This window comes from Anabrus simplex, chromosome 6 (assembly GCF_040414725.1).
Source record: "Anabrus simplex isolate iqAnaSimp1 chromosome 6, ASM4041472v1, whole genome shotgun sequence".
NCBI lineage: Eukaryota > Metazoa > Arthropoda > Insecta > Orthoptera > Tettigoniidae > Anabrus > Anabrus simplex.
The window spans coordinates 183,128,327-183,151,647 of record NC_090270.1 but is presented as its reverse complement, the minus strand read 5'-3'; positions in this window follow the sequence as shown (position 1 = coordinate 183,151,647).

Genomic DNA, 23,321 nt, shown 5'->3' with positions numbered 1-23,321 from the left:
GGATAAAAATAGACATTAATGTATCCCCTTCCCAAAATTCCTTTCTGTCATCAGCAAATGAACTCACCGATGACCCTGCCCCTTCTTCCCAGGATACTGATAATTCCATCGCATCATATAAGCAAGATATGGGAATGTCTCAATTACTTGCAGATACTGAATCAACTCTGATCCTCTTCACTCTAGTGATGATATCAATCAAAGCAACAATCTTCCTGTATGCACTCCCACCACACCTACATTCCAAGGGAATAATACACGCACTTCGGATCGCATGGACACTGATCAAGTAGTAGACAGCAAGACAGTAATTTTTTTGCAAGTTGCTTTACGTCGCACCGACACAGATAGGTCTTATGGAGACGATGGGACAGGAAAGGGCTGGTACTGGGAAGGAAGTGGCCGTGGCCTTAATTTTGCCTGGTGTGAAAATTGGAAACCATGGAAAACCATCTTCAGGGCAGCCGACGGTGGGGTTCGAACCTACTATCTCCCGAATACTGGATACTGGCCGCACTTAAGCGACTTCAGCCATCGAGTTCGGTAGACAGTAATATAGCACAGCCCCACCAAAGCAAGCCAAACTTGAATTCACAACAGGTGCAACGCTAGCCAGTCTCCCATGATGAGCGACCGGATTTGACAGTGAAAAGTAGTAGAGATCCTCGCTTGCGTACACCTCGGAAAAGTGTTGAGCAAAAGGACGACCACTTTAAGTCACATAAATAATTGTTCGGGAGAAGGTCATGTTTGAAGTCGAACAAACTGTTTATAAATTTCATGTCTCTGTCGTGACTCTGTCCTTTCGTTATGCCTTCAGTTCTAGCGACCTTCGCCACTCTTAACATAAACGGAGTGAGAACTGACACAACGTTAGGTCTGTTGGGACGTTTCTTAAAGGAGTATGATATTAGTATTCTTTTGTTACAAGAAGTGAACAGCAGTCATTTAGGCTATTTATTTAATAATGATTATGTAGTGAACATGGGTGATAGTGCTTTTGTGTATAGGAAAGGGATTAACCTAACTGACATTACAATGGGCCACACGGGAAGAATATTATCAACCTCCTTTAATAATATCAAGATCATTAACGTGTACAGTCCATCTGTTTCCCTGTTTAAACAGGAAATGAATTCATTTTTCGCTCAGGACATTCTACCACATATAGCGACACCGAATGCCGTTCTGATGGGCGACTTCAATTGCATTTTACACCCACGTGACTCAACAGGTATCTTTAACTTATGCCCAGGCCTGTAAATGTTGGTACAAAGAATCCAGTTGGCTGATGTATGGGAGACACTTTATGTTCCTCGTGCTGAATATACATTTTGCTGCGGTGAAACAAAATCTAGGATAGACAGAGCGAGACAAAGGCGAGTATTCTAGAATATATCAGAGTCGTACCAGTTGCTTTCAGCGATCATCATAGTGTAATCTTCAGGTTAAACTTGCCAGATTGCCTATTTATAAGCCAGGAAGGGGAATTTGGAAAACAAATAAACATGTTTGTAGGAATGAGGAAGATGTTCAGCAATTTAGTGTTACGTATCATCATCGCGTTATAGAAATGTTCGGGACTGGTGGATGAATAAATTGAAACCGGCTATGAAATCAGTTGCAAGGAACATAGGTAATGAGCACCGACTGGAACTTCATTGTAGTTTAGAATTCTATGAGCGAGTAATGTACGAAAGAAAGACGAAGGAAAAACGTGGAGAAAATGTGTCCAATGAAATGAAAACGATTAAACAGATTCTCCCAAGGGAACATTCTTACCTCCAAAAATGAGTTGCTATGTGAGGATGAACGATACTTCCACGAAATGTTTGTAGAAGATGACGTGCCTGACATTGGTGTGGAAAACATGCGTTCCCTTGTAGAACCATACGTCAATGAAGAAGATAGTTCCTTCCTCACGAGAGCTATCACCAAAGAGGAATTAGAAGAGGTTCTCAAGAAAACTGCTCCTAATAAGACGCCCGGAATGGATGGCTTTCCTTATGAATGGTACAAACGCTTTTGGTCTATGATTGGAAGATGACCTTCTCCAAGTCCTTAACTACGCATTCAGTGAAGGATTTACGCCCGCATTTACGAAATACATTATTATAATGATTCCGAAGAAAGTAAGCTGCCGATATATGTCGGATTATAGAGCAATAACGATACTAAGTACTAATTATAAATTACTTGCTAAAGTGATAGTTAATAGAATAAAACAGATTATCCCTACACTGACTGGTACTGGGCAAACGTGTGGAGTTCCAAGTAGGACTATTATGCATAATTTGTTGGCAGTCCGTGACTATTCTTTATTATTCTGCTTTATCCTGCAGAGCCTGCTTCAATTGCAAACATAGATTTCAGTGAAGCCTTTGACAGGATTTAGCACAATTATCTTTGGAGAATCCTACGTCTTCTTCGGTTTCCTGAACAGCTTTGTGACATCCTTGAAGCGCATGTACTTTAGGCTACATCACGGCTACTGATCAACGGTCATTTGTCACGCCGAATTCCAATTAATAGGTCTGTACGTCAACGATGTCCACTATCGATGTTGTTCTTAATCTTAACCATGGAACACTTATCCGGAGACTGTACAGCACTCGGAATGGCCTTCGTTTAAACGCTGAACACTTCACGTTGCGTGCTTATGCAGATGACTTGGGGTTACTTCTTACCGATTGCGATGATCTGTCAGACGTTCGTCGTGTGCTGATGGAATTTTCAACTGCGTCAGGGGCAAAGGTAAACTTTGAAAAGTCGTCCATGCTCCTACTAGGATCTGAGCGACGCACTATTTGTGCAGAATAGATCGGTATTTCCTCGACCAACAAGTGCAAAATCTTGGTTGTCACATTATGCAAGATCATATTAGAGACAATATAACTAAACTGGAGTGCCCCGTTGAACGGGATTCGCTTCCAGTTTGCAGATAATCTCACACGAAGGCTAAATTGATTTCAAAAAAATTGTTTTATTAACATTTACGCCTCATCTAAAATATGGCATATCGCACAAATACTACCTGCTCCGCATGTTACCTGTCCATGTACAGAAATGTCAATTGGCTACTATCTTTGGAAAGGATTTCGGTACAGAGTGCGAAGAGAACAGTTAAAGGAACATCTTGGCGGATTGGGACTGTATGCAGTTGAACTGAAACGTAGTTCCCTCTTAGTCAAACACGTCATCAGGGCAATACATATGAGGGGAGGATCCTTCGACTATACATTCAGTCAACTAAGAGAAGATCCCAGTTTACGAAGAACCCGTGAATTAAAATATTGTTACAAGAAAGCACTAGCAATTATTGAACAGCTTCCGTATAACCAAGTTTTAGACGGCTCCTTTGATCAAGTTAAAAAGCTGTACAACTTCATGCTTCAAAATAGAAACTTCAATTCGAACATTTAACTAAAACTCTCCACCAGGAACTGGCAACTAACTTGGAAAAATACATGCAATAAATGGCTTCCAATAGAATGGCAAGTGTCTGTATACAGCTATCTAAATGAGATAATCCCTACTGGTGAAAAACTGAAAAGACATGAGCAGCTAGTGGATGACCGATGCTCTCTATGTGCTTCTACAGATACTTTGGTTCACCGAATTACTACGTGTCTAAATGCTGCTGTAGCTTAATATGGAAATGCTAGAGAGAATTATTAGACTCTGTAACATGTATATTTTTGATAACTTTCAACGTAAAATTCCACAGTTCTCGTGATGAAGGAACGATCTTCATCCACAACGATCGAACAAGAAAAGGAGCGCAACCCTGTGATCCCTAGCTGCTGCCATTCATTATAACCTTTCTGGCTATAAGCAACCAATGTTCCTCATCCTCACGGTTTTTTTATCATCTGAGGAAGACAACGATGGAGACTTTCCCGACATCGATAGCTTGACTCAGCATTTGGTCGCCATCTATGTCACTTTTGATCTTCACCAACATAATGGATATTCTGTAGTCGTGGTACATTTGGTTCATATGTTTCATTGGCTAACTAGGATGCTAGAGACTTAAAAAGCCATTTCATTGAGGGAACATTCCAGATATAAGGTGACCAAATTCCTCAGAAAATGTGTCCTTTTTGCCACCGAAATGAATTGCATACTTGTAATTATGAGTGTTTTAGGTATGATTGTAAGTTTTTGTTTCCAAAGTATTTGGTTTAAATTATGTTTATAAATACGAATCCTATTATATAAAATGTAAAAAAGTACAGTTCCTAAGAACAAATATTTGGTACTTGCTAGTTTTTTATTATTACTATTGTTATTTTCATTTAATATGAACATTACCATTTTGTATATTATATTCATAGTGTATTATTATTTTAAAAAGTAAGCAGGTCCATATTAATGTATATTTTCGTTATGGATTACAATGTTACGTCAATTCACTACGTTACTTCAGTTATTTTCTTGAATTTAAACCGAAAAATCTAGAAAATATAGAAGTTGATACATTGATATTTTAACATACAATTCTCAAGTCGAAAATAACACTTCCGTCGTAAAAGAAGAATGCCTACAACCAACACATCACTTCTATAACTGGAAACCTTAAAAACAACCCTAAAAATTTTGGAACCTCATATCATCACGTAGAAAGTCAACCGCGGATACCACAATATTCAATTACATAGTGATGATGTCCCAACTAAGTTAAGGTCTCAAAAATTCAATGAGTACTTTCACTCCACCTTTACGCCTCCCGCACCTGTCACAGAACTACCACAGATCAATAGTTTGCAGTTGCTCACTGTCAAAAATATCAACGACCCCTAACGAAGTTCAAAATATTCTCAATAGTCTCCCAACAAACCACTCCACCGGGCCTAATGATATTAGCCATATATTCCTCAAAAATACTTCCGTATCTCTCTGTACACCGTTATGTACATTTTTAAACCTGTGTATGGGTATTGGTACATTCCCCGACAGCTAGAAACAAGCGGATATCACACCTACTTTCAAATCTGGCAACAAACATGATAACTCATCATACCGTCCAATATCTATCGTCCCAATACTATCCTCTGTCCTTGAAAGAATAATCCACCGGCGACTCCTCTTTTTCACACAGCCGTACCTATCTGAAGAACAACACGGATTAACTTTCGGAAAATCATGCCACACTAATCCCACAGTCCTCAATAACCACATCATTTCAGCAATAGAAAATAAATCTCAGTTAGTTATAATCTATATAGATCTGGCCAAAGCATTCGACTCACTGGATCACACACTTCTTCATAAGCTCGCTACCACATTTAATATCCATGGCCCCGTCTTGTCATTGATAACAATGTTATCTTTGTTATCAGGTGTATCCCAGGGCAGTATTCTGGGACCCCTACTCTTTGTTCTCTATATCGATGCCATAATTATCTGCATCCAGAATAGTCAGTGTTTCCTCCTCTTGTACGCTGACGACCTGAAAATCCTAAGAGAAGTGTCTACGCCTGATGATCGTGATGAATTACAGACTATTATCAATTCGTACGGTGACTGGTTTAAGAAATGGAATCTTTCTCCTAATGTTAAGAACTGCAATACAATCTCCTTTTCATTGCTAAAGCAAGGAATAAACACTGCCTATACCATCCAGGGAATTACATTGCAATCGACTTCTCAGGTAAGAGACCTACGTGTTCTAATAGACGGTGAACTAACCTTCTCTGCTCATATTCAGTCTGTACAATCCCGTTCTATGCGTACCCTAGGCATTCTTTACAGGTTCACTGAAGTAAATGATATTAACGCCTTAAAATTATACTTTGTCTTGTATGTTCTCCCAACTATTGACTTCTGTTCCCTATTTGGTCCTCATCTGCTATCACAAACATATCTCAGATAAATAGAATTTTTAACTTTTTCACTTTCATTGTTAAGACTCGCAATCCTGTTTTTAAGAACAAAACTAAATCTGACATTTTGAACTACCTGGGTATACTTGACCTGAAAAGCCGTTTACAATTCTCCGATCCATGTTACCTCCATAAAATAATCAATGAGTACACGAAATGTAATACTCTTCCGGCGTACTCCCCTATACACGTTCCTTCCCGCCCTACACGCAACCGGCGCGCTCATCATGTGTCCCGTACGCTCCTAACCTTACAATAACGCTCTGTCTTCCACCGTCTCCCTACTCCTGGTAACTCGCTACCCGACATCGACATATTCACACCTTTCACATCCTTCAAACAAAGAAAAAAATAAAAGATTACTCTGAAGCCCTCTCAAGGTTTCCGTCCATCCAACCCTCGATCTTTCTTCTTCGTAATTTCTCTAACCGACACTTGCCAGTTATTGTGTCCTTGTTGTTACATTGTTATTGTTAATACTTTTTGATTTATTGTTGATACTTAATATTGTTGTCTATACCTTTGTTATCTTTTATACTTATTTAAACTTATTATTATTAGTACAAAATGACTCTCCATAGGCAGTATCTAAAAAATAAATAATACGGAATAGGTACTAAATGCTAACATAAATAATTCTAGACAATGTTAAATTAAAAAATGCTCAACTCTTGGTTTTAATATGCTAAAAGCTACCATTTCTAATCATCCAGTATAAAATTCTCAATAGTTTCTCATATATTTATCGTTATTCAATCGTTTCTTATGTAAACATGAACCTTAAAATTAGTGTTATTATCCTCTTTCAATCATATTTTAATGCATTCTGTGATAAATATGTAACGCAGCACATTCCTTTTCTTCTTTCTATCGCTGTTCCCACAACTGTGGGGTCGCGGGTGCGAACTGTGTCACACATGTTGGTTTAGGCCAGTTTTATGGACGTATGCCCTTCCTGACGCCAACCCTGTGTGAAGGGATGTAATCACTATTGCGTGTTTTTGTGGTGGCTGGTAGTGTGAATACGACGAGGAGAGTGTTAACACAAACACCCAGTCCCCGAGCCAGAAGAATTAATCCGGCCGTGAATCGAAACCGGGAACCTCCGAACCGAAGGCTCCAATGCTGACCATTCAGCCAAGGAGTCGGACCATGTTACACAACACATTGCAGGGTTAAATTTTAATAGGGTTGATATGGGCAAGAAAAATGGTGCCGAAGTAGTTTGTGGATTGAAAGCTTGAATAACAACCTTGATTCTTTCCTATGCTTCCACTGAAATTTAGTGTGCGGACCTAGTGAAAATATTGTAGGTATTCTCTAGGATTTTCCTGTCATGGGAAGACTGCATCTTGGTGAATGAAGAAGACTTTCGTGAGATGGAATCATGTACCTTACATCCCTGCTCAACTTCTATTCAAAATTGAAAGCAGGCTGGACCAATATTGACAACGATTGTTGAGGCTATCTTCTGAATGACACCTTCACTCTTGCTCGTGAAAGATGCAGGGGGACAAGAATCCTATTAAGTTATGTTCAGTGGTGTGTATGTTATGTGAAACAGCTTCTAAGCCAGTATAATCTGCTTATGTTTACTTTAAATGGAGCTAAGGTATTCCATAAATAACCCTAAAATTTGTTCGGTCCCAGTCTACTATGTGCTGGTACATGCAACTGAGCGCAACTATTCAGATAACTTACTACAATTCATCGCAATGGCCTACTGTTTAGAATAGTTTTTCGCCTAACTGGGCATGGTTTGATATCTGTTTCTGCGAAGACATGATTGATTTGAGGAACTGCCACCAACTGCAGTAAGAATATGGGCTTAAAATGCTAAACAAGATCCACGGTATGAGGGTGGTATCTCTACCGTTTAGTTGGAGATTCGATTCCTTGCTTGTGCAAGGATTTTAATTCTTATTTAAGTTTGGATTTTATTATTCAGAGATTAGATGTTGGCACTAAATATACCAACAGAGCAACAGAGCTAACTGCAAGTAGAGTATTTTGGAAGCACTAATGTAATGCATAGACGCTTGCAAACTATTCATATAACGTACTACAATTCAACACGCTGGTCTAATGTATGTATGTATGTATGTATGTATGTATGTATGTATGTATGTGCGTGCTATTGGAACGGGGTTCCTTTTAGTCTCGCAAGGTCACGTAATAGTTTGGAGGTGGTGATAATTAATTAATGAATGAATGAATTAATTAATTTATTTATTTATCGCTAATCGGCCAACTTGGGACCACGATAACTTTCATTATATATTCTGTCGTTTACTCAGTTTTACATTGACCCAGTAGGTTTTCATTAGCTCGTTGTGCCGAACACGGTTTTCATCCGGCCACTTTCCACCAGTTGTCCACTTCACATCCCGGAAAGTCCCAAAAGTGACGAAGCTTGTTCTGAAAATGTCTTGTTTGTGCGCTTCTTCTGGTCGTAGGCCGACTTCTTCGAGGTCTTTCTTGACGTTAACGTACCCGAAAATTGTTGTTTTTGGTTTGGAGTCAAAATGGTTAAAAATGCCCACTTTCTCCATCGATATTATTATTATTATTATTATTATTATTATTATTATTATTATTATTATTATTATTATTATTATCATGACGAATATAAGAACAAGTGTGAGGACTCCTCGAGTTCTTGCGCGCCCCGCCAGGCAGCGCTCGAGTGGGCAAGCTCCACAGTACCGATCAGCTGGTCTTAGGAATCATGCCAGAGGAAACGTATTACTCCGTAACTGATAAGCATATACACTATCTTTCAAAAAACAATGAGAGATTACAATTAAAATACCACGACGGTGTACAATGGAAAAAAATCATACATGGGAATAAGAGCTACGGCCTTCATAACATGTTGCGGAAAGCACAGGTTACAGATAAATAGCACAGAACTCCCACTATACTAAGACAAATGCCCGTGAACTGTTTAAAGGTAATACTCTACTTACCAACTCAATTTGTCGGTTACTGGACTTCCGAAACCTTACGTAAAGATTTGGCGGCAAATTAGGGAAAATGTGAGGCACTGCTCCTGGACGTAACTTCTATCTCACACCGGAGATATCCCCTTTTTCACCATTCACTATAAAATTATCTGAGTTTACTATCAAATCATCAGGTATATGAACATGACAAATTCTGCTATTACGCGTTAACTCAGTATTCTTCCGTGGAATAGCTCTGGCCCATTTTTCAAATTGATTTCTATCCTACCGTGGTGAAAAATATCGCATATCATCAACTATTCTACCATAGCCTGACTTACAGCCAGGCGCAAAACAGTACGACATGCTGAACTATTAAATTAATCAAGCCACATAAGATACATGGTTGAAGTTCACAACACGAAGTGAACAGAGTTTAGGAACTGAATGCAAAGAAAATCAAATTTTTCACTTAAATATCTCGCACAGTAACGTCTCCCGCACTATTCTATACCCGTCTTACCGGAACTACCGGAGCACGTGTTGGATATAGTCGCTTGCAGTGCTTGCAGTGGCGGGACCACAAACTACCATGCTATAATGGCTGAGTCCTCACACTTGATCTTATATTCGTCATGTTATTATTATTATTATTATATTCGCTTACAGGCATTTGAGAGCACGTTAAGCAACAATCACACATTACTGGAAGCCTTCTTTTCAGCCCAGAATCTTTGTATTCTTTCTCTGGCAGTCTGTCTTCTTTCCTCTGCCCATTCACTATTCATTTTCTGTTCGTCATGGAAGCCTCTGAAGCAGTCGATCACTGATCTATACTTTGTTCCGTTTAAGATGTCTTCTCGATTTACTCCAAACTGTTCAAGATCCTTTTTCACCTTCCTGAACCACTTGTCGGAAACTGTAGTTCTTCTTCTTCTTCTTATTATTATTATTATTAAATATGAGTTTAAAATGGGAAACTATCCCATATGTAAAAGTTTGCCTGTTATAAAGGACAGTGAACCGCATCAAAAAGGCTAAACAATAAGGATGATTAATTCCGTTCCTCTATTACTGCAGGCCATCTGACTGGGCAGCCGTCACCTTGGCAGGATCAAGACTTTGAACGTGCTGTGTAGACCACTGTTGTGCTACCTTTTCAAAGAACTTGTTCGGTTCTTAATGGCAAGGATGGCTCAACGGGATGTCTGGTTTGTTATCAACTGTTGGGAAACATTCTCTTTGGAGAGTTATCTAAAACATATTCGATAGGGTCTGATGTAGTAATGATACAATTTGCATATTAAAAACAAATATTATGTTTATTGATTAAAAACTAGGAATACTGCGATGAACCACTCTTAGATAAATCTGTCCCCCTGGGTTTTGGCTGGTAAAATGCAGTCTTAATTTATGCGATAAAAGCCAAAGTTATTTTCTCTCAGGAAACGAGGAACTTGCTCATGTAAAAACGTTCAAAAGTTATATTTTATATACTAGAACTCAGACTCCTGCCAGTGTAATCCACCGCTCTGTTGAAAGGTTTATTAAACGTTTCCAGTAGACGCGTTCTTCCTAACAACACTTCACAGCAGTCGTGATTATAACCCTCTCTCTATTTTTCTACGACGTTGCTTTTCCCCACTTGGAGGTGTTCGTTCAGTCCATAGTTAACGCTCACTCAGGAAGGAATAAAGGGTACTTCCAACCGAATGTTTTCTTGTGGAGCATGTGAACAAAATTACACTCCCACTCTCTTTCCGTTTCTCCCCCTTGCAGTCTGGTTAAAGTTATCTGACGCAGGCAATACTATATGAAGAGGGTTTAATCAAAGCCTGGGCCATCTCACTCGTGGATATTTTCATGCTTTCTCCTCTTCAACTTCTCGAGTTGAATACCAAAATGGTATTCTATCTAAAACGTAGTCCACGGCCGCTTCCTTCCCAATCCTTGCCACAATAAAATACCAATATATACACTTATAAAGGCAGTTTTAATTGGTACCTTTGATGTGCAGATTAGTGACCTCCTCACTGTTCTCTCACCCAGGTGGCCATGGTTCGAAACTTTCTCAATATATGGGGGATGTCTAAAATAAAAATTAACGTCCTTGTGTTTTGGATGTCTTGCTAAGATCTCATAAATCTTTAAGATTTCTTTTTTTAACTCTTGATACGCATATTACTACTTGCCCTCCTACCTCGAATATATTCAGGCTACACGATCTCCTGCTGCAGTCGAATGTCAGAACTCTTTCGGCAGAATTTAAACTTTTGTCAAATATTGGGCAATATCACGCCTATAAAGTAGCAGTTCTCGCGGTCATTAGAGAGGATTTTTGACTTTGAATACGTGCATAGTTTCAGAACCGTACTTGGGGCGTTGAGAATTACAAAAGGAAACCATGCATCCATACCTGACATCACAGCCTGCACGGTCTCTAGGGTTACACTTCCGTCACACTTATTTCCGTCACGCTAACTTCCGTAACGCATATTTTCAGATGACCCTCAGCCATTAGACGAGTTGGCCGTGCGGTTAGGGTCGCGCAGCTGTGAGCTTGCATTTGGAAGATAGCGGGTTTGAACCCCACTGTCGGCAGCCCTGAAGATGGTTTCCGGTTTCACATTTTTATGTCAGGCAAATGTTGGGACTGTACTTTAATTAAGGCCGTGGCCACTTCCTTCCTACTCCTAGCTCTTTCCTATCCCACCGTCGCCATAAGACCTATCTGTACGTAAAACAAATTGTAAAAAAAAAAGATAAAAATAAAATTATGTCAACACGTGAAAGTTTTCAAATGGAAATAATGTCTAGAAAACCCGAGCGAAGGCAGTGTGCATATCTCATTAAAAAAGGAAGGATCAAGGTTTCTGTCAACGAGAGTCTGTCCTCTGTATCATGTCATTGGGTGATACAATAGTGCTGTCATCTTGAGGCAGTAAATTCGCCGTGTCGCCCGCCTATCAATTAGCGTAGGTATTGACTCTGACTTGGTAGAACGTTGTCATTCGATTCGTCTGTACACGTTCGGCGCGTATACAGCAATAACAATTCAAATAGTTTACATCTGAGAAAATGATGGTGGAAATAAATGTGAAAATGTTTCCTTCTTTCGTATTTTATTATTACAGAATAAAATCGATCACGGCAGGATATCGAGTAAAGAGACTTAGAACAATCACATTGAACTGCATCAACCATTCCCACGTTGACTTTCAAGGATAAACTATTGGAGATATTAAGGCATGAACATTTGCCTTATGCACCTTCTGAGAAGTGAAACCACACGATGGTGCAGTTATAAACGCTGACTCGCTCACGCTGTATTAGTTGATTACAGTGAAAGCTTGGTGATAGAGGAAAACAGTAATTGCTCGCTGCTTGTGTAAAGGTTTGCTTTTATCTACCACTCTCGTATGTAATTGGAATCTATGGCGAACCATATGCTGCTAATGAACGTTCACCGATCTAGCTATTGATTGCCTTGTTTAAATTTGTTACTCATAAAAATATGAACCTCGCGATTGTTTCACGAAGTAATTTGAATGCTATCTTCATGTTAGAAGCGGTAAGTCTGTATTTGTCTATCTCTGTGGTGTAGTGGTCAGTGTGATTAGCTGCCACTCCCCAGAGGCCCGGGTTCGATTCCCGGCTCTGGTACGAAATTTGAAAAGTGGTTTGAGAGCTGGAACGAGGTCAACTCAGTCTCGGGAGGTCAACTGAATAGAGGAGAGGGGGTTCGGTTCCCACCTCAGCCATCCTTGAAGTGGTTTTCCGTGGTTTTTCACTCTTCCTCCAGGCAAATGCCGGGATAGTACCTAAATTAAGACCACGGCCACCCCTTCCCACTTCCTTGTCTATCCATTCCAATTTCCCCATCCCTCACAAGGCACTTGTTCAGCATAGTAGGTGAGTACACCTGGGCGAGGTACTGGTCCTCCTTCCCAGTTGAACCTTCAGACCCAGAAGTCTCACGCTCCAGGATGCTGCCCTTGAGGCGGTAGAGGTGGGATCCCTCGCTGAGTCGGAGAGAAGAAACAACCCCGAAGGGTAAACGGATTAAGAAAGAAAGAAAGAAAGAAAGAAAGAAAGAAAGAAAGAAAGAAATAACTAATTTCACGCCGGTGGAATCACGGGCCCTGCTGGTATGGATATAAAATTAGCATTACGCTTTCAGTACACCGGGTGATTCTCTTGCGCCTACTAATTTTATTTTATGCAGCCCAACAAACATGTGAACACATCGTAAGGTCGATATTTCTATGCTGGCATTCTTTGTCGTACTAATGTCCCATACGCTCAACATGCAAGCGATTATGAACACACCCGACAGTTGCGAGAGTCCGTTCGAAAAATATTACATCATTTAAATTATTTATCAATGGCAATCCACCATGTTACTATCTTATAATGTCGTGCCTAGTGAGCGGCTGTAGCAAAGCGCAAAATTAATGCTTCAAACGAGGTTACAGGGACGTTAAGAGCGTATGAAATAGTGACCTGACGGAGTAATGTACTCTAATCTATTCTTAATACAAGCAAAAACTCAGCGTTTCACCGTAGTGCATGTGGTTAAATACTAGCTTAGTAATTAACGGAACATGTGATGATTCGAATCCTACATTTTTAATTTTTTTTGCATCAATATGATGTTTTAATACTTCGGCACAGACCAGTGTGTGCCACATGCAAACAGTAGAACGCCACTGTTATTGATATTGTGCGCTGCGATGCTATACGGCTCGAATGAGTCACTTCAGTCATGCGTCATGTTTTCCACGGATGAATATGCGGACATGCTCCTTATCTGTGGGAAAGGAAGGAAAAATGAATGCTGGGCACTACGTCTGTAGCAGGAAAGGTGTCCCGACAGGCGACATTGACTGCAAAGACTTCCAGCAATGTTAAAAGCTGTGTACGGAGAACAGGAGTGATTCAAAGAGTACCACATGTCCGAGAGAAAACTATAACATCTGGTGTGAATGAGGAGACAGTCCTGGACACAGCTCGCAATAATCAACACACCAGTACACGGGCAATTGCACAACAGTTGAACATCATCCAGCTGTCCGTATGGTGTATATTATACTCTATGCACATACTGTAGATATCATACCCTGCCATCTACAGCTACACCAAGAGCTCCACGGGCGAGATTTCGAAGCTCGAAGAATTTCTGTCAGTGGCTGTTAGAAAGTGATGCAGCAGCCCTGTAGAAAATCTTGTTCTCAGAGGAATCACGATTCCACAAAAATGGAACCATCAACCGTCACAACATGCACTATTGGAGCGCGGAAAATCCTCATTGGGTGCGACATGCAGCCTATCAAATACAATGGGGAGTGAATATATGGTATGGAATATTGAGTGATCACTTTATCGGACTGTATTTCTTCGATGGTCATTTAACAGGCACACGTTACCTGCAATTTCTCTGTCATGAACTCTACTTTTTCTGGAGGAAGTGCCACTTTGAGATTGCTTAACGATGTGATTTCAACAGGATGGAGCTCCCACTACATTCGATTAACCGCCCGTGGCCACCTGAATGAGTCGCATCCTGGAACAATGATAGAAAGAGGAGAATCTGTTCCTTGGCCCACCAGGTCACCGGATTTAACACTACTGGACTTCTTCCTATGGTGGCATTTGAAACCGGTAGTTTACACTCAAGCGCCAGAAAATCCCGAGCACGTTCGGTAATTCATTACCGAAACTTGAAGATCAATAACACCAGCCATGCTTGGGCGTGCTAGAAGATATATTCAGCATCGGGCCCAGATGTGCATAAACCAAACAGGTCATAATATCGAGCATTTGCTACCGTAGCAAAACATTGTCGGTGTAATTTGGTTCTCCCCTTTTCTATCCCGTATTTATGTGGCCCTGGTGCCAAATTGGTCCTTCGTAGGACCACATAAACTTTCATTAATTGACAAATATGCACAAAAGAGGATATATCACGTACACTGAGGTAAAAATTACGAGAACAGAAATTAAAAAAAGTGTCCTCGGCCGGAATTCGAACCTCCCACCAGACACGCAAGACCTGCCCACTCTCCTTGCCCTTAGCAACTGCGCTATAGTACGCCGCGGCACAATGTGTGCACATTATAGCTCATGTGATAGTTTTAAAGAGGTCACAATGCCCACTTCGTGTTCCGCAGACGATTCATTTTCATATTATTTAGAAACCACACCCGTGATTGACTTGGTATTATGGTTTAGGTGGTAAATACAAAGATACCTGTTTGTTTCTGCTGTGCGTACCGGAAAGGTCGATGTTTTATGACATACACTGACTGACAGAGCAAATGCACCACCAAGAAGGAGTGGTCAGAACTTTATGCCAATTGCAGGGTAGACTGACGTCACTGAGGTATGCTCATGATGTGAAATGCGCCGCTGTGCTGCGCACGTAGCGAACGATAAATGGGACACGGCGTTGGCGAATGGCCCACTTCGTACCGTGATTTCTCAGCCGACAGTCATTGTAGAACGTGTTGTCGTGTGCCACAGGACACGTGTATAGCTAAGAATGCCAGGCCGCCGTCAACGGAGGCATTTCCAGCAGACAGACGACTTTACGAGGGGTATGGTGATCGGGCTGAGAAGGGCAGGTTGGTCGCTTCGTCAAATCGCAGCCGATACCCATAGGGATGTGTCCACGGTGCAGCGCCTGTGGCGAAGATGGTTGGCTCAGGGACATGTGGCACGTGCGAGGGGTCCAGGCGCAGCCCGAGTGACGTCAGCACGCGAGGATCGGCGCATCCGCCGCCAAGCGGTGGCAGCCCCGCACGCCACGTCAACCGCCATTTTTCAGCATGTGCAAGACACTCTGGCTGTTCCAATATCGACCAGAACAATTTCCCGTCGATTGGTTGAAGGAGGCCTGCACTCCCGGCGTCCGCTCAGAAGACTACCATTGACTCCACAGCATAGACGTGCATGCCTGGCATGGTGCCGGGCTAGAGCGACTTGGATGAGGGAATGGCGGAACGTCGTGTTCTCCGATGAGTCACGCTTCTGTTCTGTCAGTGATAGTCACCGCAGACGAGTGTGGCGTCGGCGTGGAGAAAGGTCAAATCCGGCAGTAACTGTGGAGCGCCCTACCGCTAGACAACGCGGCATCATGGTTTGGGGCGCTATTGCGTATGATTCCACGTCACCTCTAGTGCGTATTCAAGGCATGTTAAATGCCCACCGCTACGTGCAGCATGTGCTGCGGCCGGTGGCACTCCCGTACCTTTAGGGGCTGCCCAATGCTCTGTTTCAGCAGGATAATGCCCGCCCACACACTGCTCGCATCTCCCAACAGGCTCTACGAGGTGTACAGATGCTTCCGTGGCCAGCGTACTCTCCGGATCTCTCACCAATCGAACACGTGTGGGATCTCATTGGACGCCGTTTGCAAACTCTGCCCCAGCCTCGTACGGACGACCAACTGTGGCAAATGGTTGACAGAGAATGGAGAACCATCCCTCAGGACACCATCCGCACTCTTATTGACTCTGTACCTCGACGTGTTTCTGCGTGCATCGCCGCTCGCGGTGGTCCTACATCCTACTGAGTCGATGCCGTGCGCATTGTGTAACCTGCATATCGGTTTGAAATAAACATCAATTATTCATCCGTGCCGTCTCTGTTTTTTCCCCAACTTTCATCCCTTTCGAACCACTCCTCCTTGGGGTTGCATTGTCACTGTCAGTCAGTGTATATAAAACCGCCGGTTAGTTGGGATGCACAAAACAACATTAGTAGGTGCAAGGGAATCACCCGTTATATTGTAACTATACTAATGTGCAAAGGTTAAGCATAATCACTAAACGAGGCCATACTGCCTGATAGGAATGTCAGACGGATTGCTGAACAAACGGAAACTGACTCACACACCATATGTCACATAACTTGTCCAAAAAAGTGTCAAAATGGTTCTGATAGGTAAGGTACTACGGCAGTCGCTAGCGAGTTTCAGCCGAAGCAAGTCACTCCGAGCTCTTACCTCTCGCTTGTGTTGACAGTGTAGCATAACGTGTATTGTGTTCGTTCTTCAGTGTGTTTGTGTAATTACACTTCGTGTGCTTTCACGCTACGAACTTACACTTCTCTCAAAATGGCTAATGGAATAAACCCTGATACGGGGACTATATTAAAAGAAAGTGTATTAACATATTATTCGTCGTCAGCGGACATGGATTCAACGCAATCAATTCAACCTGGTCAACAAGTCAACACAAACCAGCCTTTAGTGAACGTTTCCCCAGATCTACAGCAACAAGCAGCTTCACAGCAGCAGCATTCACAACGACGGGAACAACATCATGTAAGTCCAGAACTTATTAATCAACGTTCTATGTCTTCAACATCATCACGACCTCTTTTACAACCAAGTAAACTTGCGGAACTTAAACGTGCGCACGAAGCACTTGCTTCTCCCGATCCCCCGTTACAACAGGACGATGGTTTTCAGACTCCCAGTAAAAACTTAACTGTATCCGCTGCAAGATTAAACAATAAGTACATGGTAGATCTCACAGCCGTTCATAATAAGTATGCTCCTCTTGAACGCATGGATGATAACACTGCAGGCGACAATGTTGCCCCATTAACACCTAAAGTTAACGTGCCACCAATCTTTCTCCACGAAGTAAATAATTATCAGCAAATTATTAGAGACTTGAATACTGTAATCAGCAGTGATTACACTACACAACAGCGCGGCAAAGTTCTCAAGATAAATACTACCACTATCAGCGATTATCGTTCCGTCACCAAATTTCTAGAAGAATCCGAACTTCAATTTCATACCTTCCAGGACCCTACCACCAAAAAACTTGAAGTTATCATTCGTGATGTCCCATACTCTGTTACTGACTCGGAACTCCACTTAGAGTTACAAGAGCTTCTCAACCTGCATCGTCTTCCAGCCTTGTCCAACAGATTATAGCCTTTCTTACGCCTTTCATCCCCCAAATCAAATCATTTATCATGAAATTACTCTCAGAACTCTCAGAACTTAACAATGGTTGTTAGTGCCAATCCTCTGTTTTCCCATCACACATTTCTCAACACCGTTACGCAAAGTTACTCGGCTTCTTTTCAAAGGTAAGCAGCCCATGCCCCTCTGCGCCGTTGAATTGGACAACACGGAAGATGCAAAAAGAATTTTTGACTTGACACACATTCAGCGTGCCATTATTTCGGTCGAACTTCGTCGCAAACCACAAGACATTTCACAGTGTACCCGATGTCAACGGTTCGGTCATACTAAAAACTTCTGCAAGTTAAGTCCACGCTGCGTCAAATGCCCTAATAATCATCACTATTCAGCATGCAATAAACCACGACAAGTACCTCCAACGTGTGTCAATTGCGGCCAAGATCACGCTGCAAATTACAAAGGCTGCCTATATTATCTCAATATGAAGAACAAGCTCAGGCGTGCAAGTACTTCTCCTCCAACACCGATGTTCACCAGCACCCAGCCCAACATTATCGCCCCCACACCACCGGCTAATAATGCTACGAACTTTTCTCCGCTACCATCTCAACCTTCGCTCGTTCGAACCCCTAACCCCTCAGCATGGCAACGCCCGCTTTCTCAACCTTCTCCGCAAAACCCAGTATATTCAGCTCAGAATCCACCGCAAAATTCTTCTCAACCTGCATCGTCTTCCAGCCTTGTCCAACAGATTATAGCCTTTCTTACGCCTTTCATCCCCCAAATCAAATCATTTATCATGAAATTACTCTCAGAACTCTCAGAACTTAACAATGGTTGTTAGTGCCAATCCTCTGTTTTCCCATCACACATTTCTCAACTGGAATGCTAACGGTTTGAAGGTCAAACGTGCCTCCTTCTTGGAGTTCATGTCCCGCCATAATATAGATGTAGCATGCATTTCTGAAACTCATCTCATTGAACATGAACGTTTTACAGCACCTGGTTTCAACATCTACCGATGTGATCGCCAAGCTCCTGTTGCCTCTGGTGGAGTGGCAGTCCTCATAAAGAAAAGACTTAAACATTATCCGATATTCTTACCACAGTTAACCACTATCGAAGCTAGTGCTGTTAAAATTGAATTACGCAACGGAACCCCTTTGACTGTCATAGCAGCCTATAAATCCCCTTCAGCTCGACTCCACGTTGAAGATATAAGATTATTGTTTCAAGACCAGTTACCAACCATCCTAATGGGAGATCTTAACAGCAAGAACGAGATTTGGGGCTGTAGTGTAACAACTCCCAATGGTAGACAGCTGTTAGCAGCAACTGAACTTCATGCCATCCACGTCGCTGCTCCAGACGAACCGACTCATTGCCCATCTAACTTCAATCACCAGCCGGACATTCTCGACATAGCCCTAATCAAAAACGTCGCCTTCCCCATTTATATGAGACCAGTGGCTGAAATGGATTCGAATCATTGTCCAGTAATTACATCCTTTTCTGCTGAAACTTTCGTTCAACAACCACGTACTGTTACTCATGGTTATATTAATTGGGTCATTTATCACCACCAGTTTGACTCCTGTCTTCAACCAAATATGCCCCTCAAGACTAGAGAAGATCTTGACAATGCCATTTGCCACTTCACCACCATTATAACTACTTCATTCAAAGCAGCTACTGTGCCCCAAAGGAGGCCGCAACAGCCACCTCTTCACTCAACATTTCCCCTCAGAATTATAAGACTCATCAAGGCGAAACATAAAATGCGACGTCTGTGGCAGGCTCAGCGCCTACCTTGGCAACATCATAGATTAAACCAGCTTATCAGATTAGTTCGCACAACTTTAGATAATCACCGTTATGCTTCGTACCAGCATCATCTCTCTGGTCTGTCGCCTGATGATTGCCTTATTCCTCCTCTGAAAGCATCTGATACCCATTATTTGAGTGATTCTGAAAAATGTGATATACTTGCAGATGTTTTTGAATCTTCCTTCACTCCAAACCCACCAATCAATCACGAGTATAACAGTGAAATAGAAGCGTTTCCAACATTCTGCCCTACAGTTCCAGAAAGAATCAAATTTACCTCACCGGGAGAAATACGAAATCTGATCAAGAACCTGCCCGTCAAGAAAGCTGCTGGACATGATCTCATCCCTAACATAGCCGTGAAGCACTTCACTCGAAAAGCACTATAATTCCTTGCATCTATATTCAATGCTCTTCTTCGTCTTGGGTACTTTCCCGACACATGGAAGCATGCAGAAATAATTGCAATTCACAAACCTGGGAAACCTTCGACACTACCCACGAGTTACCGACCAATAAGTTTATTACCAACATTATGTCCGACTCGTTGGCTGAATGGTCAGCGTACTGGCCTTCGGTTCAGTGGGTCCCGGGTTCGATTCCCGGCCGGGTGGGGGATTTTAACCTTAATTGGTTAATTCCAATGGCCCGGGGGCTGGGCGTTTGTGCTGTCCCCAACATCCCTGCAACTCACACACCACACATAACACTATCCTCCACCACAATAACACGCAGTTACCTACATATGGCAGATGCCGCCCACCCTCATCGGAGGGTCTGCCTTACAAGGGCTGCACTCGGCTAGAAATAGCCACACGAAATTAAATTACCAACATTATCCAAATTATTTGAGAAAATCATCCTTAAACGTCTAAATAATTTCTTAGAGGACACATCTCTCCTTCCACATCACCAGTTTGGCTTCCGTCAACGGCATTCGACAACTCATCAGCTACTACGTCTTACGGAACACATTGAGCAAGGTTTCGAGCTCAAACATCACACTCTTGCAGCGTTCTTAGATTTTACAAAGGCATTTGATAAAGTTTGGCATAAAGGCCTATTATACAAATTGCACACAATCGGAATTCCACATTATATATACAGCATCATCTACAGCTTCTTGAGTCAGCGTATCTTTCGCGTACGTATCAATTCCACGTATTCAACACCTCGGCTCATTAACGCCAGAGTCCCACAAGGTTCTATTCTTGGTCCAACCCTCTTCAACATTTATACCCATGATATTCCATCGCCTCCATTCGTCAACGTCGCAATGTATGCAGATGATACTGCTGTCTTCACATCCCACCATGACATTTTAACTGCCACTCGTCGACTGCAAGCCTCTCTGCAAACTATATCAACGTGGTTAGATGACTGGAGAATTTCACTGAATGTACCAAAATGTGAAACCATGATCTTTACTCTTCGACGTCCACCTCTCCCACCACCAATCTTCCTAAATGAAACAGCCATCCAATGGACGCCTAACGACAAGGCTGTGAAGTACCTGGGAGTATTCCTTGACCGTCGCTTATCATGGAAATACCATATAAATCAGAAATTAAATCTAAGTTATGCACGACTAAGAAGAATATATCCTCTCCTAAACAGGAAATCTTCCCTCAAATTTGAATGTGGATTACTTCTCTACAAATCACTGCTCCGTCCTTTATTCGCCTACGCCTGTCCAGTCTGGGGAGGGGCGGCTCGAACCACTATCAGACGTCTGCAATCATTCCAAAACAAAGTTCTCCGTATCATCACCAACGCTCCTTGGTACGTCCGAAAGAAACAGTTACATCGTGAACTTCAGTTAGACACTTTGGAACACGTGATTTCAATGCACGCCAAGACGTTCTTCAAGAAACTCCAAAATGTGCCTGGTGCTGTGTTCTTCGCCCTTGGAAAACGATCCACACTTCCACGACGGATTAAAAGTATACTTCCTCAAGATCTTTTACTTTCGCCAAGAGAAGAATCAGAAGATGAACAGTGAGTGTTTGTGTTTATCAAAAATGAAATACATCAACGTGAACGAATTTCCACTCGAGTGCTATTGTTGCTCAGTGCTTCTTTAATTCAACTGCCCATTTACTTCTCAATGAAATATTAGTATAACAAATAAGAGTTAACTTGCCTAGAAAAACTGGAACATCTCTTTGTGTTAGTGACCAATTGCTTTTTATTTTTTAAAATTTTATTATCCGTGTGTGTATCTTTTCCAGCACTTTATTACAAACTCTCCTCGCTTATTCTAGTTACAGAAGGGCCTACAGGAGGTCGACTTCAAATCTCGTCCTTAGTAAGTGATTATTTTTGCCGTGTTTTGTTACGTACTAAGATTTTTGTTTGTTGTTTGTTTGGTTGTTTTTATTTTATCTCTTGTCAACAGTAATCTGATATAGCATGTATTTATGCTGAACGATTAAATACTACATTAAAAAAGGTAAGGTACTACTTTGACAGCAACTAACAAAACTTTGCAATGTCTTCCACAACAAAAATATGCTGTTAATAGGGTGTATGGTTACCCCTAACGGCCACACATGCTTCGCAGCGATGTGGCATGCTCTCTATCAGATGGTCCAAGAGCTCTTGTGGCAGTCGATCCCATTCCTCCGAAAGGGCAACGCGAAGGTCTTGAAGGGTCCTTAGTGGAGGCTGACGGGATACAATTCGCCACCCCAATGCATATCAGGCATGTTCTTTAAGATTCAGATCCGCAGACCTCGCTGGTCAGTCCATGCGATGAATGTCTTCCCCAGCCAGAAATTCGTCTACCAGAGCAGCGCGGTGCGGTCGGTCATTATCGTTCATTAAGAGGAAGTCTGGACCAACTGCACCTCTGAAGAGTCGAACATGTGATCTCATTACCTCATCCCTGTATCTCCGAGCGTTAACAGTGTTCCTCGGACACCCATGAAGATGTTCAGGTCCGTACGGCAACTCAACATGATGCCATTCCACGATGTTCATGTGGTTGTATCGGCTACCCTGTTCTCTCCAGATTAATGTACGACGGGAATCGTTCTGCAAACTGAAGCGGGATTCATCTGTGAACAGCACATGTCTCCATTCATTCATGGCCCAGTTTCGATGTTGACGGCTCTACAGTAAACGAGCCCGTCTCTGTGCTGGAGTGAGCAAGACGCACACCACTGGACGTCGGGCAAACAACCCTGCTGTTCTGAGCCTCCGGTACACAGCTTGCCAGGAAACGGCAACCCCTGAGAGGCTGCAAGCTCCGCCGACAATTGCCTTGCGGGTGCACTCCGATTTCGTCGGGCGGTTAAGGCCAGATATCGGTCCTGCTGTGGGGTGGTTACCCTTGGTCGACCTGTTACTGGCCTACGACTGACATCTCCTCTGTGTCTCGAAATTGTCCCCAAAGCCTGGAAATGACACTTTGTGGCACATTCAAGGATACGGCGACTTCGGTCTGTGTCTGGTCTGCTTCCAGGCGGCCGAGTATTCTACCCTGCAAAACGAGGTCCAAATGGCGTCGTTGTGCCATTATGTTGTCACCAACGAGCTAGAAAGAGGACTATAGAGTGGCTATTGGACCGCCATATTTGAATCTACTTGAAAGCCACGTCCGCCATATTGTAAGCGACCAAATCGAGTGGGCTTGTGATGAAGCAAGTACAGAGGCTGCGGGAATAAATACCGTTTCACAGTTTTCTTTATTAGGGAAGCACTCAAAGATGCGCAATG